The sequence below is a fragment of the Opisthocomus hoazin genome, chromosome 5, assembly GCF_030867145.1.
Source record: "Opisthocomus hoazin isolate bOpiHoa1 chromosome 5, bOpiHoa1.hap1, whole genome shotgun sequence".
NCBI lineage: Eukaryota > Metazoa > Chordata > Aves > Opisthocomiformes > Opisthocomidae > Opisthocomus > Opisthocomus hoazin.
In genome coordinates, this window is record NC_134418.1 from 35,927,383 (window position 1) to 35,947,390 (window position 20,008).

Below are 20,008 nucleotides of genomic sequence, written 5' to 3' on the forward strand. Positions count from 1 at the left end.
CATGTTTTATTACAGAGTGGTTACTAATTACAGGAACAGTCAACTGAAATTTTTAAAGTGATTGTCAAATGGGAAATAAAATGGAACAAGTGTGCTATTTATTGCAGGTAAATGTATGGCCAGATTGCCTTTATATACCACCTAGATAAAAGTTCTTAATGAATTAATTTTCTATTTATTGTTATCCAGATGTTCAAAACACTGACGCAACTGGCACAGAAATCTAATTTTTTCCAACTTATGATAATGGATTAAATCATAACAAAGAGCCATATTATGTCCATGGAGATTCACTAGGATGATTTGCACTAAATGGATTTTTATGTAGGATAGATTTTTTTCCAAAGTTAAACAAGAGTCAAGATTATATCTGTGTGTGTTTAGGACCCCAAAAGCGTAAGTAAAGGAGAAAGAAACAGCTGTCTAAGTTATTGAATAATGGCAGGTTTGCACTTCTTGCTTAATGGTATAGCTGATGAATCTTTACAAGTTCTCCTATAGAGTACAACAGTGTTAGAAGAGGCATGGGTAAGGAATTTTTCATGTGATGTGATGGTCATCAGAAAGAACAGGAGGGGTCAAGCTAGAAGGAAGACACGTCCTTGTTTTGAGGGCATGGGAGTGTGTGGGAATGTACGGATAGCAGGGAGGTTAGGTGAACTGGGCAGTGAAATTAAAAAAACATTACAATTAATTAAAATGTTTATGTTCTAAAGACAATGCTTGTTTCCTTTGGGGAAAAAACGTGTTGTTTTGTCTTTGTGTGTACAAAAGGACTGAATTTCCATTTTTTTTTCAAGAGATCTACACTTTTAAAAATTTAAGTTCTTTTTCAAAATGGTAATGATGGTTTAAGAAATCAAAACTTTTATTTATTTACTTATTTCTACTTCAAAGCAAAGCAGTTCACTTACCCTGTTTCAGGAACAAAGCTACTCACTGAAGTTGATCCGAGTTTGTAAAGGGTTTTAGTATGTCCTAGACTTCATTTTTCAATTAGTTTTGTGTTCATCAAGAAATTTCATTCAGCTCTAGCTATAATGTTTTGTTTTGCAAGATTTTTTTTTTTTTGTGTACGTTTGCCACACATTTTGTAAGAGTTAATAAATGAAACCGATTTGATTTATGACTTGTTTTGCTTGGACAAGTTTATGGATAGCAATGCTGTATAAGTTTTAAATTAAATTCTTTCTTTCCTCCAAGGATGTCACTATCCAAAACAAATTGAGAATTTTATTTAGAAAGTTTACTCACACCTTGTATTATTATGTGTACTCTTGAGAAAAACTTGCATCTGGGGTAGATGTTTATGTTTTCCAAAATTCACAATGGAAATTTTTAAACTTTCACGCTGTCCCTAAGTTTTAATATATGCCTGGCTTAATATTGCATTGTAATATTAACATAAATTCTTAATTTTTCATAATAGACATGTCTCTGTAAAATGTAAGCCTTTTCGTGATACATTTTTGCCACAGCTGCAGATAACGTTCCGTGTTGAATTTCTAAATTGTTCAGTAAGTCAACATTCATGAAGCATTTTATCTATTACACTTAAAAAAATTTCCTTTAGCTGCTCTAAAAATGTGAGTGTTATTCTTTTCTCTGAAATCTCATCAGATTGTTATTTGTAGGCATGGCCTGGAAAGGGAAGAAGGATAAGGAGACAGTGGGAGTGAATCAATATTTTATTGTAGTGACACTCTTGTGTTATTCCAGCTAGTCAGTTTTACTTATAACCTTCTGACTGCAGTGCTATCCATCGCAGGTGCTCAAAAATGAAAGGCTACATCCTCTTTCCTGCTAGTTTACGTGACATAGCACAGGTGAAAAACAGGTAAATATTTATGCCAGCTTTATTCTCTGACCAAAGGCTTTACCAATTTAAAGCTGCGCCACCTTTCCCAAACACAAGGCATGTCGGAAGCAGACCCATGTACAAGGCAAGACATGCTAACCTTCTTCTCATGATGTCTCTCCTCTTCTTCCTCTTGCAGAAATAATGCCTGGCTCAGTTGTAACGACTTGGGAGCTCTAGGGACTTCAGACCTTGGAAATTTTATGGGTCTGCTGATCTGAGCTACTGAGGAGACTTTTGCAAATGTACCTTCAGAAGACACACAAACAGAGTAAATCCCTTCAGAACCTCATGGGTGTTTTTAAAACAGTGTGAAAGGACACATGCCAGTGGTATAAGGAAATGAGGTGGAAGTTGAAGAGCTAGGCTACCCTCTGCCGAGTCAGGTAAGCAGACTTTAGCAAACAGCTCACTGTCCTCACATCAGTTCATGGGAAGTGTCTGATGCTACTAATATCAATGTACATTTGTTAGCCTTCAGAACTCTCTTTAGATATGAGATTTGCACTCGTAGCTATTAGACATACATATCTAAATGTGAAGGAGAGGACATAACTTAATATTTATGTGATATCTAACTGATAATTAGCTTATGCAAATGTTCATTATCTAAACGGACCATAGAAAAGCAGAGGATTTTACAGAAGGTTTTTTTAACTTGCTTTCAAATTTTTCTTAGTTTTGATTGGTCATCTAATCATTCCATTGTATTTATCAACAATATCCAAAAAGATATTGTCTTTAATTGTGCTAAGGATTAATTTAAGCGTGTTATTTAAACATCTGCACATTGTGGCCATAAAACCATTATGTTATACTCGTCTGAGGGCCTGCTGTTGCCATAAGAGAAGTCTGTTGGAGTGGCTAAGGTACTAGGTCAGGTTCCTCACGGCTAAAAGGAATAAAGCCATGGAATGTGGATAACAATCAGTGATTTCCAGAAAGGACCATGATTCTTTTACCATCGGTCAATAAAATTTTTACTGTTGACTCCCACAGAAGCAAAGTTAGGCCACTAATGACTGCTTCTGAAATCCCACCCTTAATACCATCCTACTTAAATGTTAGCCTGCTTGCTTTCTTCCAAATCTTGGAAACCTCCCTGAAATCTCTGCCCCTCAGCCCCAATGAAATAAAAAAAAAGGAGGTTCATTTGTGTATTTTTATTGGTTTTTTGTTTGATTTTTTTTTTGGTAGGTTATCTAGAAAAGAAATCGAGTGGAAATCAGATGGACATAAAATGATTTTTGACACATTTGGCAATGGTAGTGTTTTCAGAAGTTCGCTCACAAAAACTGTTGTGTAAGCAGTCACTTGCTCAGTTTAAGTAAGAGTGTTTCTCGCCAGGAAGGGGGAAAACAAAAAGATCACCAATTGCCAATATTCATCCTTTTCTTTGCCTATGAGTCCCAGAGTGTTTGGTGGAAATGGCAATGTTTCTTGTATTTTTACAACTAAAGCACAGGAGATTAAAGTGAAGATACGAAAACATGAATGCTTGAAAAGTCATGTTTCTGGAAAAAAGAGACACGGATGTGCTGACAGAGAAACCTGATACTCAGATGTACACTAAGAACCTTCAGATGCTCAGCATTTTTGAAAATCAGTCCACTTATTTAGAAGCCTAAGTTACGTACTAAGCGACTGTCCCAAACTTTCATAACATGCTAGGAAAAGAGCAGGAAGTAGAAAATGGTAAAATATTAGTAGTTATCTATCCTAACTACTAGACCATAAATTATATCCCTTGTCTTCTGTTTTGGGAAAAAAAATGAATAGCCTGAATTCTTATCAATTTTTTTAAAAAAGAGAAACATATTCTGAGAAGCAATTTTTAAGCTCATTGTTTTTTAACTGGGTTTTGCTGAGGAATTAGAAAAAGCTGCATTTTGCTTTACATAGTCAATGTTTCAATGATTGACCTATTAGTTATCTTTCTGTCCCATTCATAAGATTATGCCATATACAGTCCTATAGGATTTGTCCAGAAGTTTTCATATCCTTTCATTGCTAAAAACTTTGGTTTGGAATGGAATGGAATGGAATTAAGTCAAATACAAGAAGGAAATTATTATGGAACTGTAAGAATCTGAGACCTCAGCTATCATCAGACACATTTCCTCCTTTTATTGGAAGGCATGTAATTACCGATCAGACAAAAATTGCCAAGAAATATTTCAAGAAGGTATTTGGCTTCTGAAAGGTAATTCTGCCATCAGAGTACTTGCCAGAGCATCACATTGTGATATTTTTTCTCACATGAAGAGAAGTGATAGATATAAGAAGGGTAAAATTTTGGAGCTCAGGTTGTTACTGTGTTTTGAGACCCTACTGAATGTCTTTACACCTTAAAAAGCTCCTTTATTAAAAGAAAGATGAACTCCAAGGAGTTGGTAAACTAATTTTTTTAATTTAAGTGGACAAGATGATGATGGATACACCTGATTGCATTATCAGAGTCTAGGAATTTTAAGATAAACCAAGCTTCCAGAAAAATTCATAATTTAAATTATTAGGCTATTCATAAGTTAAATTATTTTCAAATACATCATGTGAAGGACAAATAAGAGCTACAAATGTGATGCTCATGCAAAGAATTTTCCAAGTTAGTTGGAGACATGTAAGTGTGGCACTGGCATGTGTTTAACCTTCGCACGATAGTGGCATTGATCTCATTTGAAAAGGATGAAGTAATGCATAAAACATTTGCATATCAAAAACTTATTAATAAATTAGTCTTCAATGAAACCATTTTCAAAATTTTATTGTAATTTTTTATTCTAAGTTAAAGTACACAAGAGTATCAAAATAACAACAGTATTCTTTTGCTAGTGTGACAGAACAAACTCACGTAAGAAAAAACATAGAATATTTACTGCACAAAAAGAAAAACTGTTGGGCATGATAATAGTTATTCAGAAAATGTTAGCATAGAGGAAAACTAATAAATGTTAAACATCTCGGCTATTCTTTAGTGTGATTTCAGTGGAAGCCACCTTTTTTCTGAATAGAGCTGGTTGTTATTTGTACCTGCATCTTCATATCTTAAAATAACCTTAAAGAATATTAAGTGAAAGCTAATTCTAGTTAACCGCTGTTTATTCAGTTAATATTTGAAAGGATCAGCTTTGCATGGAAGAAGTACAGGGCTAAATCTGTGAAGAATATAATCGTGGCTAGTGTAACACCTAACTTTAAGGCATCCTGCCAGCTAGCAGGAATTTTTGCTCCAAGATTAAGCACATCTCTTCCTTAATGAATGGAGGGGAAGAGCTAAGTCAGCTCAGAGTAATGTCGCTGGAGACCAGCAAGCTGAAGTCTTCCAGAGAAAACCAGCAAGATGTCAGCTGTATCCCTTAGAGTAAAGCATTTAACTCTTCTTACATTCCTCCATTGTGAATCTGGTCTTTGAATTCAACATCTCCAAACTGGCCAAAGGAAATCCCATCCCAGTATTTAAAGCATTCACCCGAGTGGGGACCTGTTTTCAAAAAACCTTGCTGCTTTAGCTTGAAAACATATTTATCTGGCTTCCATGTTCTTTTTACTGCATTTTTTTACGTAGTATATTGCATACTCTGAGGGATGGAGAGGAGAGTGCAGTTATCAATCAGGTTGATAGTTACATGTTCTTTGGCAGAGGACAGAATGGTATTCATGTTCCTGGTGGAGTGAACATTTACTTTATTTATGAAGAGAAGTTCTTCAGAGGGAGAGGCTGGTACCTGATAGTCGTAAACTGCCAGGATTACTGAGGGACAGCTGTGTCAATGAAGTAAATTAGTGCAATCGGTATTCAAACACAGTGTCACATATATACGGAGACAGAATATCAAGCCAGAGGCATAGGAATATCATCTTTCTTCATGTATACCACAAAGAAAACTGTCTCTGTATAGAGGACAAAACAACAGTAAGTACTTCTGCATTTTCAGAACTTTTTTTGTTAAATTCTGAAAAATCATGGAAGATGTCATTGTCTGATGAGAAATACTTTATTAAGATGAATAAAAGGAAGAAGGTAAAACCAGCAAAATCCTTTACTTCGCATCCTTTTTAAGGGAAGCATAGAGAAAGCCACACGTGCAAAATCGCAGAGACATCAGATTGTTTTGTCTGTCTCTGCAGTGAGTTGAGCTGTAACCACCTGGCAGAGTGAGGAATCGCTGCTCAACCAAACATATACCACACGGAGGGGTAGCACTCTCCTGCTATTTCATGACAGTAAGTAGTTTAATATTTGTGTAAACGTATGGCTGGAGGGGCACCCTCTTTACAATGGGCTACGGATGTCTGTGGAACATTGACCTGGAAGAACTTGCAACATTTCCAGCAGGAAACCCAAATGCTAAGCAGATGTATTTTCTTCCAGACCTAAACTATTGGAGTCTTCAGATTTAGGTTCAGACTGGCAAAAAAATCTTCATTTTATCCAGTTTAACTTTGTTAAGACAACACTCACAAACAATGACTTTTCAGCCCTGTTGACAAAGACTGGAAACCTCTGGGAAGGTCATGCAGATCTGTGCTTCCCTGAGGGCACACAGACTACTCATTAAATCTGCTTGGACATCTCACTTATGCATTGAACTTAAAAAAATCAAAACAAAATGAAAAAAGAAACCCAACCCTTAAAAGCAAGTAGCGCTCTTCCTCGGAGGATGTTTAAAGGAGTTATTCCAGCTTGATCTTTCTCTCATGTACCCTCCATGGGAGGAAATATTCATGCAGGGAAAATCTGAAAAAGATCACAAAGATCCTGCCACATAGATTTCCTGGTGTTATTCCATAAAGGCAGAGGCAAAAATTCTTTCCTCAAATTCCTTTCCCTATGTAAACAGGGGAAAGAATATTGTCTTTCGTCAACATTTTGTTTTGCTCATTTGCTGTTATCTTCAAAGCATGTTCTATAAAGATGTAATTTATTAATACTGACTGTATTGTGTTCTATAACAAAAATGATCCTTTGGGACTGTATTTGTAATATGTGCTGAAATGTATTGTTTGCTAAGTGGCCTTATCTATAGTTCAGAGTCTTTGTGTGCTTTGGAAGACCATTTGGCAAACTCTGTGCAGGGAAGTAATTTAGCTATCTGGCTGCATTAAGGATGAAATCAATTTAAGATGAATTAGGACTTCTACAAAAGTGATGTGAAAAAAATTTATTTTTAAGTTCTTGGCTTTGGAAGAAGTAATTAGCCAGTACTGGAAGAGCCTTGGTGAACTTGCAATTGGATATCCTTTAGTAGATCTAGAGGAGCAATTTAAGAAAGTAATGTCCCCAGCTTTGCATTCCTACCTCTCAGCTGGTTGTCACTTTCTCAGCAGTTTGGATGTGGTGTGTACCCTAGCAAGTGATTCTAGCCTGTTTCAGTGACAAAATAGTCAGATTAATTTAAGTCAATGTTTTACATTATTCAGGGGCCAGAGAGCAAATTGCTTATGAAGACATAAGAATTCATTTCAGTTTGAGTCCCTGTGTCCTCCTCTTGTTGCTCCATGTCCAGAAAAATGTGGAGGGGATGTTGCAACCGAAGAATCCAAGTGAAGGTAAAGCTCCTGCTGAGATTGACTTCAGTTCCAGAAGGTTCAGGTTTATCGCATGAACTTAGAGACTGGTTATTGAGAATACACTGCTAAGTCTTTGCTAAGTGAAGATACAGTTCATAAGCATTTATTTCAAGTCATTTGCAATATAGTAATAAATATGTGCAATTTTATTTCCAGCTCAACAGGACATTGGATGTTGCTAAACTGTTTAATGTACATAATGTGATACTCTATGATAAAAATGATATATTAGTGAGCTGAGTGACAAAAAAGCATGTCTAAAAAATACCCTTAAGTATAGGCCAAGATCTTTTGCATTTATTTTAATGATATCCAAACAGTGTTCCAACTAAAGATGTTAATAATTGTGATGAGCAATAAAATTCTAGAAAGAGTTAAACTTTTTGGCAGGCTTTATTCTGCTGCAATGTTCTGTTTGACATAATTCCATAAGCTCTTCCTTTCAATAAATGCCAGCTACTTTGTTTTATTTTTTTAATTTCTTAAATGTCCTAGCTGTGAAGAGAGACAGAGTATGAAGATTGCCAGGGATATATCACGTTTTGCATTCATGTGCTCATGTTTTTTGTTAGGGTGACTGAAAGGCCAGAGAAGATACTGCAGGAAGACTTTCAGGCAACAATAAATATGGAAGTGGTTTCTAACTCAGTGTTTTGAAATGCTTTAAAAGCTTTAATCAAAAAGCCTTGCTGTGATCAACTCTAGTAGAGGAATAAGAGTAATATTTCCACAATAAATATTTTATTTTTGATGGTACTTTCTCTGAAAACTACCAATGGGCAAGTCAGGGGATTTGATGACAACATAGAATTAAAAAAATGCAGTAAACATCTAATGGCAGAAGATGATGAATATCACCAACCAGTCAGGAACTGCTGCAGCCAGATGAAAAACCTCCATTGCTTTTACTCTAAAGCTTGATTAGTTCATGAAAAGGTCTATGTGATACAGTAGTATCTGTCACAAGGGAACAGCCTGAAAAGCCTTTGAAATCCTTTCCTCTCAAATATCCTTTAGAAGGTAGAAAAACATGTTAAAACAAGATCTTTGTGGTAACTCTGCATCATCTTCAGGGACCTCTCTACCCATGACCATCTGGCTTTCAGTGCTCCTCTCTGTGACTGGTTTGGGAGTGTGAGACTGGTATTCTGTTTATGTGGTACTAGAGACAGTTTTGCAGGCTGTGTGATTTGTAAGCATTATAAAATGATTGAATCACAATGGCCTAATCCATCTCCTGCCAAGCAAACTGAAAGACTCAGATCTTCTGTGGGGCTGAAACTGAGTGAGTTTGTGAACAAGTCATAGAAAGCACCAGGTGTGGTCAATACTTGCACCCTGCCTCACAGTACTTGATACAGGACAAACAGAAAAAGGCAAATGAAGAGCTTTCACCTCTGTGGGTACTTACACTGTTCTTGACACAGAATCTCTAGATGCAGATTTGGTCTTGGAAAACTTTATTTTGGAGCATAAAAAAGATGGAGGTGGCCCGAAATAATCCCTTATCCAACACATCTTGAAAGAAATTAAGAAAAGTATAATGTGCCATTTTGCACAAGCATGAACTGGGGTCCATACAGATGACGCATAGCAAATGAAGCTCAATATAAAGAGTGAAATTGGGTTAAAGACAAAACTGTCCCTGAGAGTCTTCCTCCTAAGGTCAAGACGGACAGAAATAAGAAAAGCTAATAAAACTTAATTCTTGACCCAGCTTTAACAGTATTTCCAAAGGCTGCTTCAAAAAATATAAAGATACTACAGAATAGCCAGAAACCTAATCTGCTCAGCAATCACAGATTTCTCAGTTGTGTGTTGAAGACATAGCAACCTAAATTACACTTGAAATTACTCGATATCAAGTCATACGCTTTTCTGATCTATATTTTTAGAAGACCTCATACTAGTAGCACAAGAACTTATTCCAGACAAGGACTTAGCCTGGGTTTATGTTAACATATAATTTGTAAAAGTTTGTAATAAACATGCCTTACTGAGACTGGCAGAAATTATAGCAAGGAAAACACCACTACTAACTTTGGGCTTCTTTCTTTGATTCAAACCTCATTGTGTTGTGTTTGTTATGTGAGCTTCAGAACTGCAGAGAAGTGATGAATTGTTGTGTAACTAAGACCAGAATTTCCAAAGCATCCTTGTCTTTTTGGAAACTCTCTTTTGATTAAGGATTTTGACTTCCAATATAAACATTCACCAGAGGCCTGATGCTTAGATCGGGATGTTTATGAACAGGCTTTCATTCAGATAGGAAGAAATATGCAATGCATAATTCAAGACCTTAGGCCTGCGTTGGCATCCTGGTATACACCCACTGAAGTCGATGAAATTTTAGGATGTACAGGAAGTGCCAACTGAAGTCTTCTAAATAAACACTTAGTGAATATTTATATCAATATAGTAAACAGAAAAGAAAAATTCCAGTGTGCATGCTGGTGGTCAGTCTGAAATGACTACTTTTCTCAGACCAGTTTTTATATCCTTTAGGATAATAGGGACATCATTATTTTTCAAATGCTTTTCAACTTGTGATAAGAGATAGTTTCCCCTCTGTTAGTCACACAAACTAAAAGCAGGTCTGTAATCTCAGTTTAACTGCATTTGGAAACTAGTCTTGTTTGTAAACGATGAAAGGAAACCAGGCAGGAACCTATTTACCAAGTTTCTCTGTAGAAGTGTGCAGTTTTTCCAAGGTCGCTCTTTTCTCCACACTGACCAGATTTTCTGCACTGGATAAAGTTTCTGAACTCTTCAAAATATCAGTTTACTGAATAGGTACAATTCAGGAGCTTAAAAATGAAACCATGCGTCAATATCTTTGAAAGTATGTTTTAGAAATTACTGTGATATTGCACCCTGTGTGTGTGTATTCTGTTTTATTATTTAAAATTGCTCACGACATTGAGACACTGAGCAAGCTCAGAATGGGCGAATCTATTGCTCTGAAGAGCCAACAGTTAAAATAATATAAAGCTATGTTTCTTGTTCTTCCCAAATGAAACTTAATCTATTACTTAACTGTACAGGAAGGCACTGTTCAAAGGTGATGAACAATCTTGAATTAAATAGAAAAAAATTGTTAATATAAATTAAATAAATATTTAGTTATAATAAATGGTGGCATTTTAATAATTAGTGAGAAGCCTTGTGTCTATAGATTTTTCATAACATACTATGTAAGTAATGAAAACAAAATATTGATTATTCAGCGTACAAAAGCCAGTATTAGAGGTGTAACAGATGGAGAGTGCCAGAGCCAGAAGAGGGTATTTTTTAAAAGCTATGTGATCACATAATTAAATTGAGTGGATTAAATATGAGAATTCACATTCAGGTGAGTTACATTCTGTTCTCGTTGACACTGGAGAAGTAATAAAATTTCTGTTTCCCTACATATACACAGTCTTTGGAAACCCATTTATTAATGTGGAGATTAATAGTATCATGACCATGCATTCAGCAAGCCCAAAACTATAACATGACTTGAATGATCAGTTACACATAACGAAGTGATTATGAGGGCAAACAGAACAACAGAAGTTCTTCCAAACTGGTGAAAAATTACCTTGTACATTTATTATATATACTACCTTGTAATACTTACAAATATTAACATTTGTCTTATAGGCACGACTAAATCAGTAACACAGAAGAATGGCAGGAAGGAGAGTGGGAAGAGGAGGGAATGACTGACCTTTTCATGATTACAAGGCTTGAAAAAGCTGGAAATAGTTCCACCTTCTCCAAGTCATAGTCTCTAAAGACTATATTCTCTCCTTCAAGAAAGGTATTTATTTAAAAAGCCTTTAAGAACAGCACCAAGGACTGTGTGCATGTATACATGTATGTGTGTCTATATATGCCAATTGTTGTTTCTTCGAGGTGTTTCATCATCCTTGATGCTGGATACTGCTGTGTTTTAAATCATCTCCACCACAGGTTTTTCAATGAAATCAAGAAATTTATTTTTAAACGTATTTTATACTAAATGTATAGCCAGACGGAGGCAATGTCACACGCAGAGCCAGCCAACTCCTGCCTAAGGTGTGCAGGGCACACTTTGTGCTGGTGCTTGCTCTTTGATTTCCTTCCTGCAGCTTATCAGATACAGAGAAAGGACGAGCTGTAATCAGCTTTTCTACCTCAAGTCTGAGACAGATAACTGGATAAATTCGGGGACAAAGAAGTGACCAAAAATCATCTGTAGTGTCTTTTCCAATGATAACTGTGGTTAAGCTTTCCATTTTCCCAGAGATACCATACATGCCTGTTGAATCTGCTTGTATCTTCTGCCTCACTAATGGAGATGGTGCAGGCACCTGAGTGGCTTCGTTGATTCCTGAGGTCACACAGTTGCTCTGTTTCCTGTTTATGGTGGGTTCTTTTGTTGTATTAAGTTCATTTGTAGATGGGGCACCTTTTATATGGTTTTGGAAGTGTGTGACTAGCCATGCAGTCTCAAAGGAACAGCCGATTTTCTTTTTGGTTTGTATTGCTGTAGGTATTTATTGGCTTGACTATATTCCTCTTTACAAGCACCTTTCTGTCAAAGAAACAGAACACAGCGTTCTTACTCCCCAGCCATCCTGCAAAGTCCTGGATGAAATAGTCTCATATAGCCCACAGGTCTGATAGCAGTAATTCAGTCAAGTGCACAAATTCCACTCTTACCCCTGTGTTTCTTATGCCGATGTTGACAATCTCTTTGGAGAATGACAGTGAGAAGACTGGATGGCTCAAAATATTTTTGATGGGCTGCTGAAGGTCTGACTACAGTTTGTGTAGATTCATGAGGGAATTGACCATGCACTCTCTATTAATCTTCTGTTAATTCATTTTGTGACTGAATCGCACAGCTAACATTGAAGAGTTCAGCACTTTGTTTAGCCAGTTTGATCAAAGGCAGGCTGGTGGCAACTGAAAGCTATGATCAGCTGATGGTTATATCCAGTGGTAGTTTGTGAAAATTGCTTTAGTGGCCTCAGTTCAAATTTTAATGACAAAAGGTCAATATCTCAAAAAAAATCCTCCAAAATAACCACTAGCTGAAGGTTCAGGGGCAATCAAGGGTTTAAAGACAAGAAGGGTGAACTTGTCTCTTCCCTAGAAGTAGTCTCTATATCCCAGAAATGAAAGGAGCACATTTATGTTAGCACCATCCAGGCTGTCAATAAAGAACTTCTGTCCTCAGAAATACCAAATCGAGTTCATATGAATTTCCCACTCTTCCAAAACCACTTACCCACCAGGCAGAAGAGAACACAAAATTAAACAGCATTCCCTCCTTCTCATGCCTCTGCAGATTGTAAGCACTGTGCCTGTCATAATGTTCCCAGGAGGTTTCCTTAACCATAATGTCTCATCAGCAAGCAGCTGCTTCCTTTTTACATAAGAGTTCTTGGAGACTTGCTTCGCTCATCAAAACTAAACCACTGAAAAGCTGCTAAATAACGAAGTTCTATTGGGAAGATGAAATCCCACTGCAGATGGACAGATTGGCTTAACCTATAACAGAATTCTGGAATAACTATTGTTTTGGCAAAATTCTAAAATGTAACAAAGTTTGATTGTTCTTGGCTTCTCCTAATTTGCTTACTTTGGGGTTATAGCTGACCCTCAATATGCACGTTAGTCCCATTACTGTTAACAAGAGTTAAATATACACACATATCTAAGAGAGGCTTGACCACTTTCAGTGTTCCAAGTTCAGCTGAAGTCTGGACCTTTTACTTTCTCTGTGCTCTACTAATTGAGAACAAAGCTTATGCAAGACTTCCTTGGGGAGTGTGGGGGTCTGAGGTTTTTGCAGTCCACAAGGCTAAAATTCAAATATGAACCACAGCTGTCTGGATAGAAGTCTTGGACCTCTTTGTTTTGAACTGTAGTGACCTGCTCAGCCTTACTAACATGTGAAACTCTGAAATCCCTGCACAGCTAATGACTCGGATGTGAAAATTGCCTGGTGGGCAGAGCTGAGTAAAGTGACCAATTTACAGTGCTCTGGGATTTGCAGGTGGAAGGGCTGTTCTTTCTCTTCCTCTCTCCCCCCACCTCATTCCTATACGCATCATTTCATGCATATACATATATGCATATGTGCAGATTTGAATTTGTGCTCGTTATCCAACCAGCTGACCCAATGTTCTTGTTGCAGATGGTGAAGTTCCTCCCTTCTGCCAAGTACAGGTATTTTTATGAGTCCCTGGTAAAAGGCAAAATAAGAAGGGAAACATAGTGTGGGATATACTAGTCGTTCAATTTAAGTAGTGATAGACCTCCAGTGCCCTAACACTTTTAAATACACTTTATATACCCATGGTAGTGATTGTATTTTGAAGTATATAATCCATATAAAAGTTCCAGTTAAACCTTCCCTTTGATTTAGTTGTAATTACTTAATTATTTAGAATATCAGCAATGAGTAATTTTGCAGGACTGAGACATGATGTCCTTATTTAAATGGACAGGCAGTCCACCTTCCAGTGACCATTGTGGCTTGCATCCGGTGTTAATCTCAGTGGAGGCTGCTTGGCTGATTGTGTTTTTCTTGAAGTCAGTGATAAATGGTCTTATACCTCCTTACATTTAGAATCCAATTCCATTATCTCCTTTGCAAAAATTATATTAATGACTGATCGCAGCAAGACAAAACATATCTTGATCAGTTTTGAGTGTCTGACCTTTTATATGGATTTTGCTGTTGCAAAGCACATCAAATACAATGGAAAGACTGGAAAAATGCAGTTCTTTATCTAGTGATATAACGAATATCATTGTGCATCCAAGATAACAGGAATTCCAGCATTCATTCTTACTATGAAATACAGCAAGTAAAGGCTAAGTAAATTCTGTTTGTTTTAATACGGAGATAATTTTGACTGCATCTTTGGCTTTGCATGACATGGAAACTGGTGATTGTTTATGCTCTGCTGCTTTTTTTGGTCTGCATTAAAATCCCACATGAGAAAGAAATTTTTCTCTAGGAACAAAATGTTACTTTTTTGGGACTGAGTTCTAATTAGCTGGGTAGTACTTCTGTTTCTTTTCAGTTGGGAAAACGCAATGCATATAAAATCCAGATGGATAGCACATGATGCTGGAACCAGCCCCGGCCAATCAGCCATGTCACTTGATTAAAAGAAACCTATAAGAATTTAAGTAAAAAACCAAACCCAACAAGACAGTAAGAACAGCAGACTGATTGCAATACGGGATTTCATCATGGCTCTGAGATTGCTTCTCTTTAGCTGGTTGGTCTCCCCACACCTTACTGAAAGTTAACCTGCAGTTGTATTTAATTTAAACTTGTGTAGGATTTGTGATTAAGACCCTAAATACCAATAGTGGAAGACACGTGGTAAGCGGGATGGGCAGGAAATTCATCATCAGACTACATCAGGCCACAAGGACCACAGCTTTAGGGGAATGGGCTCTTTGAAGGAACTCAGCTGAGAGAAATGCAAGAGAAATCCACCCCATCAGGAACCGTAATATCGCAGACAAATTCTTTTTGTATGAATTTTGTGGACTGAGTATCCTGGGGTTTCGTCAGATTTGAGAGTGAGATTTTCGGAGGTGTTTAATGCGGACTGTGAAGAAATCTGAAGCAGAGGCAGGCAGGCCTTGCGGAGGGATGGATCAGCATCTGGAATCCCTATGGACAACTGCAGGAATGTTTATTATTCTTTGTTTATTATTTTGAGTGTGTGCTCTCTCCCTCTTCCTCTCTTTGTCTCCCTTTGTTATTTGTGTAATAAAATTCCTCTAGGCATTTAAAGTAAGTCATCTGGAATTGTGAACGCCTTCTGCCAGGAAACTAGAAAAGCCCCTCTCCAGTGCAGAGAGAAAAATACGGACTCATCTCAACCATTGAGAAACTGCAGAAATACAGCATTTGTCTTCGGGTTACATTTATATAGCAAAGAGCTGTGGCAAATAATTGTGCTTCTTACTATTAAAAACTCTGCTTTTATGCTGTCCAAGGTGTTATGTTTGTTTAAAACTTGAGAAACAATTTGTACATTTTAAAATATGGCATGAAAAATACATTAAAAAGGCTCAGTGTCAAAATTGTTTTTTCTGCCAGCGGGTGCAGGGAAGGAAAAGGAAATGAGTAAGGAGAGAGGAGCGTCTTTACAGCTACATGGCTAGTGAAATTTTCTATTTATTCTTTGGGGAAAAAGCAAAGTAGTTGCATAGCTGCTGGTTGGATAGGTGCCGGTACTATTTTTATTGGCAGGCAATGCAGAGTGGCTGAAAGGTGGTCATTAACACCCTGACACAAAGTGCTGACAGGGCGATTATAAGATTAACACCCTATGTTATATTAACAGTGTCAAAACCTCCCCTTACCTGTCAGTGAGAAATAACAGCATGAAGGAAAACATCATAGACATACTGAGATTTTAACATTAAAATGCCACACAGCTACTAACTTTTTCAGACTGGTGTAAATACCTAGATGACCTACTGAAGTCCAATAAAATGAAAGAACATATTTTAAATTATATTTTCACCAAAGAAAAAAATGAACACAAAAGCTAAGCCACCAGGCTTACTTCCTTTCTTGTTGATGCCTTTTAGACCCGATCTGCCTGGGAGTATGACTTTCACAACAGATGCCACTAGACTTGTTTGAGATCTTGGAAACTCAGGGGCTTCCCTTGTGGCTTGATAGATTTGACAAAAAGAACTTTTCAGGAGAGTCTCATTGCTGGTATGCAAGGCCAAATTTGACTAGGATCTCCCTACAAGTTCACTGGTTATGCCAGACAGCACTAGAACCTGGTTTTATCAGTGAGAGCCTCGGGACCCTAAGGATCCATCTACATCTGGAAGCGTTTCTTCTCCCTGTTGACAGGAACAGGAAGGGCAAACCACTATCACAGCTTGAGCTAACCTGGTTTATACAGCCCGGGCTTCTTCCGGTTTGATTAAATAAAATAAGCTGGGGCAGAAAGTTCTTCTGGTAGCACTAGACCTACACCTTCATTGGTAAAAAATTAATTCATTGAATTCCTGAATTGTATTATCATTTTAATTTTTAAGAACTAAAATGGCACTATGTTTTACAACCTGAGAGAGGAGGGAGAAAAAAAGAAGGGGGGGGGGGGGGAACCAACCAAACAACCAAGACATCCAACTTCAGACCAAGTCTTTGCAGCTGCAGCCCGCTGGAGGAGTGCCTCTGCATCCACTTTGCCTCTGCACAAGCTGCATCTCTCCAGCAGCAGTGGTATGGCTGCTCTGGGGCTGCCCAGGCTGTTGATGGGAGCGGGGCAAAACTGTCCCGGAGGCTGCACCTGCAGGGCCCCCAGGCATTTAGCCCATCTCTGCCAGCATGATTTGGGCTCCATGAGCTCTTTTGAAATTCCCTATACCTGCCCGAATATGCTTGGACACTTGCCTGGCCATTTTCATTCCACCATTGTCCCCCTTCCAGTGTATGTGCTCTGTAACACCAGTGATGTGCCGTATGATTTCTTTACCTTCAGGTCTCCAGGGTGCCTACCTTCATATTGACCAAGTTTTGCCAGCTCATGCATTCTTTCTGTATAGTTTTTCTATTATGTTTTATATTGTATTCGATGATAGTATATTCTATATGCTGTATGTTTTAGTCTGTAAGATTTATGGATAGAATGTATAATACATATCCTTTATATATACTTCAGATTCTAAACAAGATCAAGATACAGTCAAAGCTAGGAAATGTTTATGTGTTGCATAAGAAAAATTCAGTAGTTTTAAGTAAGATTTTTTGGATTTTCAGAGAGTTGCAAAGCCATCATATCATCATGGCTTAAAGTTTATTGAAAGGCCTTAACAAAATGTGTGTAGTTAACGCAGGGCTTGTTACAAATTACTCAAGCACCATCTGAAAAGTTCAGATGTCTCGGAAACAGATCCAACAGAAACATTTAATAACTAAACAAGGATAAAGGATGGATTTATGACTGCTGTTTAATTTGGGGGCTGTTGAAAGACAATGCAAAAAATTCACAAACACTTTTAGGGCTTTGGTTAAATGAATGCTGTGCCTGCAGAAAATGGAGTATTTATTATAGCAGCTGAGGAGAATTGCCAAAGGTAGGGAGTTTCCAATAAACAGGATTCTAGTTTTAGGAACAACCTGTTAAAGTATTTGTGTGTGTAATTTTATTACAGCATCTGCTTTGGCTGAAACCAAGGTCTTCAGGGCAATTCTGAACTCTCAAGTCATCTATAGAATTGAGTGTTTTCATCTACATATCTTTTTCCTTCAAAAAAGAGTAAAATATGACATAATTCAGAGAAAATTGTATTTAATCATGTGTTATTTATGATATTCATGCAGTTTTCCATGCTGACAAGAGTCTCAGAATATTTTATCAAATGTTAGAAATGCCTTTAGAGATTTTTGGCATTTCACAAAATCTGACTGATTTTTTCAAACAAGGAAAAGCCAAGAAACACTATCAAGATAGTTGGGTATTCAGTCATCTAATTTATAATAAGATCAGGTGGCCACTGAAAAGACACTCAGGTAATGAGATCTTGCATACATTAGAGTTTTCTGGGAATTTAAGTAATATATAAAGGCTTTTTTTTACCAAATGAATGGCATTGTATTGTTCACCATTGCCTTCAGCTGTAAAATGCTCAACTACACTGTTTTAGCTGTTCAGCAAAGGTATATTTCACTCCGCTTTATTTTACCTGTATTAACAGCCCTGGGTTACTTCGTGGGAACCCTGTGTGCTGTTTATCTGTCTCTGGAAGTAAGCAAAACTCATAGGAAGGGAAGATTGTGCAGCACTCCTGGCCCAAGGGTTTCTCTGCCTGCTGGGTGAGACAGAGACGAGCTCTTCGAGTGTTGCTTCTGCTGGCAAGTATTAAGAGGGGATTATGGGCTTGGTAGAGCTAAAATCAGTGATCAGTACACGCCAGGGATTGGCTGGCTCTGAACTCTGAATGGGAGCAGAGCAACAGGCTGTGTCTGCTAATCCTTATCCCTTTCTTTCTGCACATCTTCTGTGTGACAGGGAGAGATCGTGGGTCACGTTCTACCCCAGCCCCATCCCTTTTTTTCACAGTTGCAAATCAAGACACACTTTGGCAAAGCTGGGGTGGCAGTCAACAAAAAAAGCCACAACACAATGAAAGCCACCAAAGAGTTAATAAACTATGGAATCATGTGTAGACACGAAAGTGGGAGGAGACCTACCTAAGACCTTATTCACAAAGGAGTAAAGACATAAAAGATGACCTTCTGTGACCACTCCAGGGATAACTTAATCGGGAGATATTTGTGCCAGAACATGAACAGATCTTTGCATGTCAATCATACTGAAGTGCCAGAAACTTTACTGTAGCCATTTGTGAGGGGTTCTGAATGAATGCACAAGGTGGGGCTTTTCTGGTTTTTCATGGGGCTTTTTTTTTGTAGTATGGTGTTTCTCTCTGATAGGCAGTTTGTGAACACTACTAACTGAACACTGGAATCATTGAACTTAGGTTTCCTAATTTCAATCTGATGCCTTTACACACTGGCAAGAAAATTAATCTACACTGATCAACTAAGGTTCATGCTCCTTCAGCCACGATGCAGCCCAGTCAAAAAAAAAAGTAATTTTAAAATAGCCGGTGTAACTGTGCATTGTTTCAGCATTATGTGACAAGCAGTAAATCATCTGAGTGGTTTTTAAAAAAATAGCCATATATTGTCTCTTTGCATCAGACAAATTGCTGCATGACTTAAAACCCACCTACATTAAAAACAAAATTCCACCTTCTCCAGAAGAAGCAAGTCTCTACTGTCGGGTGCACAGAAATCGCGTCTTCTGCAATCCCTACCTCAGTCTTGATGTGAGATGTACTTTATCAGCTATAATATGTACATGCTGTCCATGTTCTCCAAAGGGCAGGATACTAAAGAACATGATAGATTTTTGTTTCCAGAAGGCTGGAACATGAAATGGGGAGACCTGGATGATGTGGGCAGTTGACACGGATTTTCATGTGTGCTGGTTTTTCCAGAAAGGCAGCATGTGAGCAGTAGTCCTAGGAAGAAATGGGGGGTAAATATTGCTGTAGGTGCAGGAAAAGAAGTCATGTACTCTGTGTAGCTAGAATTCATGCATTAGCCTTGATGTAGGATATACTTTATTATCTAGTTATGTATTATCCAGCGAAAGTATTTAATTAATTGTGATGTATTTAATTTTAGAAAGCTAGTAAAAACATGAAGCTTTGTCGTAGAAATGTTGGCCTGTGTTTTACAAGGTCCTACTTGCATTAAGAAAGCAGAGGTAGGAGGTGGAACAGAGCCCACAGAAAAGCCACATTTTAACCCCCAAAACTGTTGACTATTGCAGGTGTCTTCTCATCTGCATTGCTTTGCCTTCCTTAACATATGGCTAGGGAAAGATGGATTTTTAAGGCATTTATAGCATGGTATACAGAAAAACACTCCACTTTTTCATCTCTTTCAAAAATACTTCAGTGCACTAAAAATTGGGACACTCTTTATATAATTGGTTTAGGGGGATCAATTTTATTTTTTCATCTTTACTTACCAGG

The 20,008-nt window shown here is 37.6% G+C and overlaps 1 long non-coding RNA gene across 1 annotated transcript; it reads left to right on the forward strand.

Moving 5' to 3' along the window:
- The first annotated feature begins 2,016 nt into the window (after window positions 1-2,016).
- Window positions 2,017-15,478, forward strand: LOC142361408 (uncharacterized). The gene is made up of 4 exons (XR_012764002.1): window positions 2,017-2,244; window positions 5,987-6,082; window positions 7,280-7,408; window positions 11,075-15,478. It is a non-coding gene; the product is annotated as an uncharacterized LOC142361408 (long non-coding RNA).
- Window positions 15,479-20,008: the final 4,530 nt, after the last annotated feature.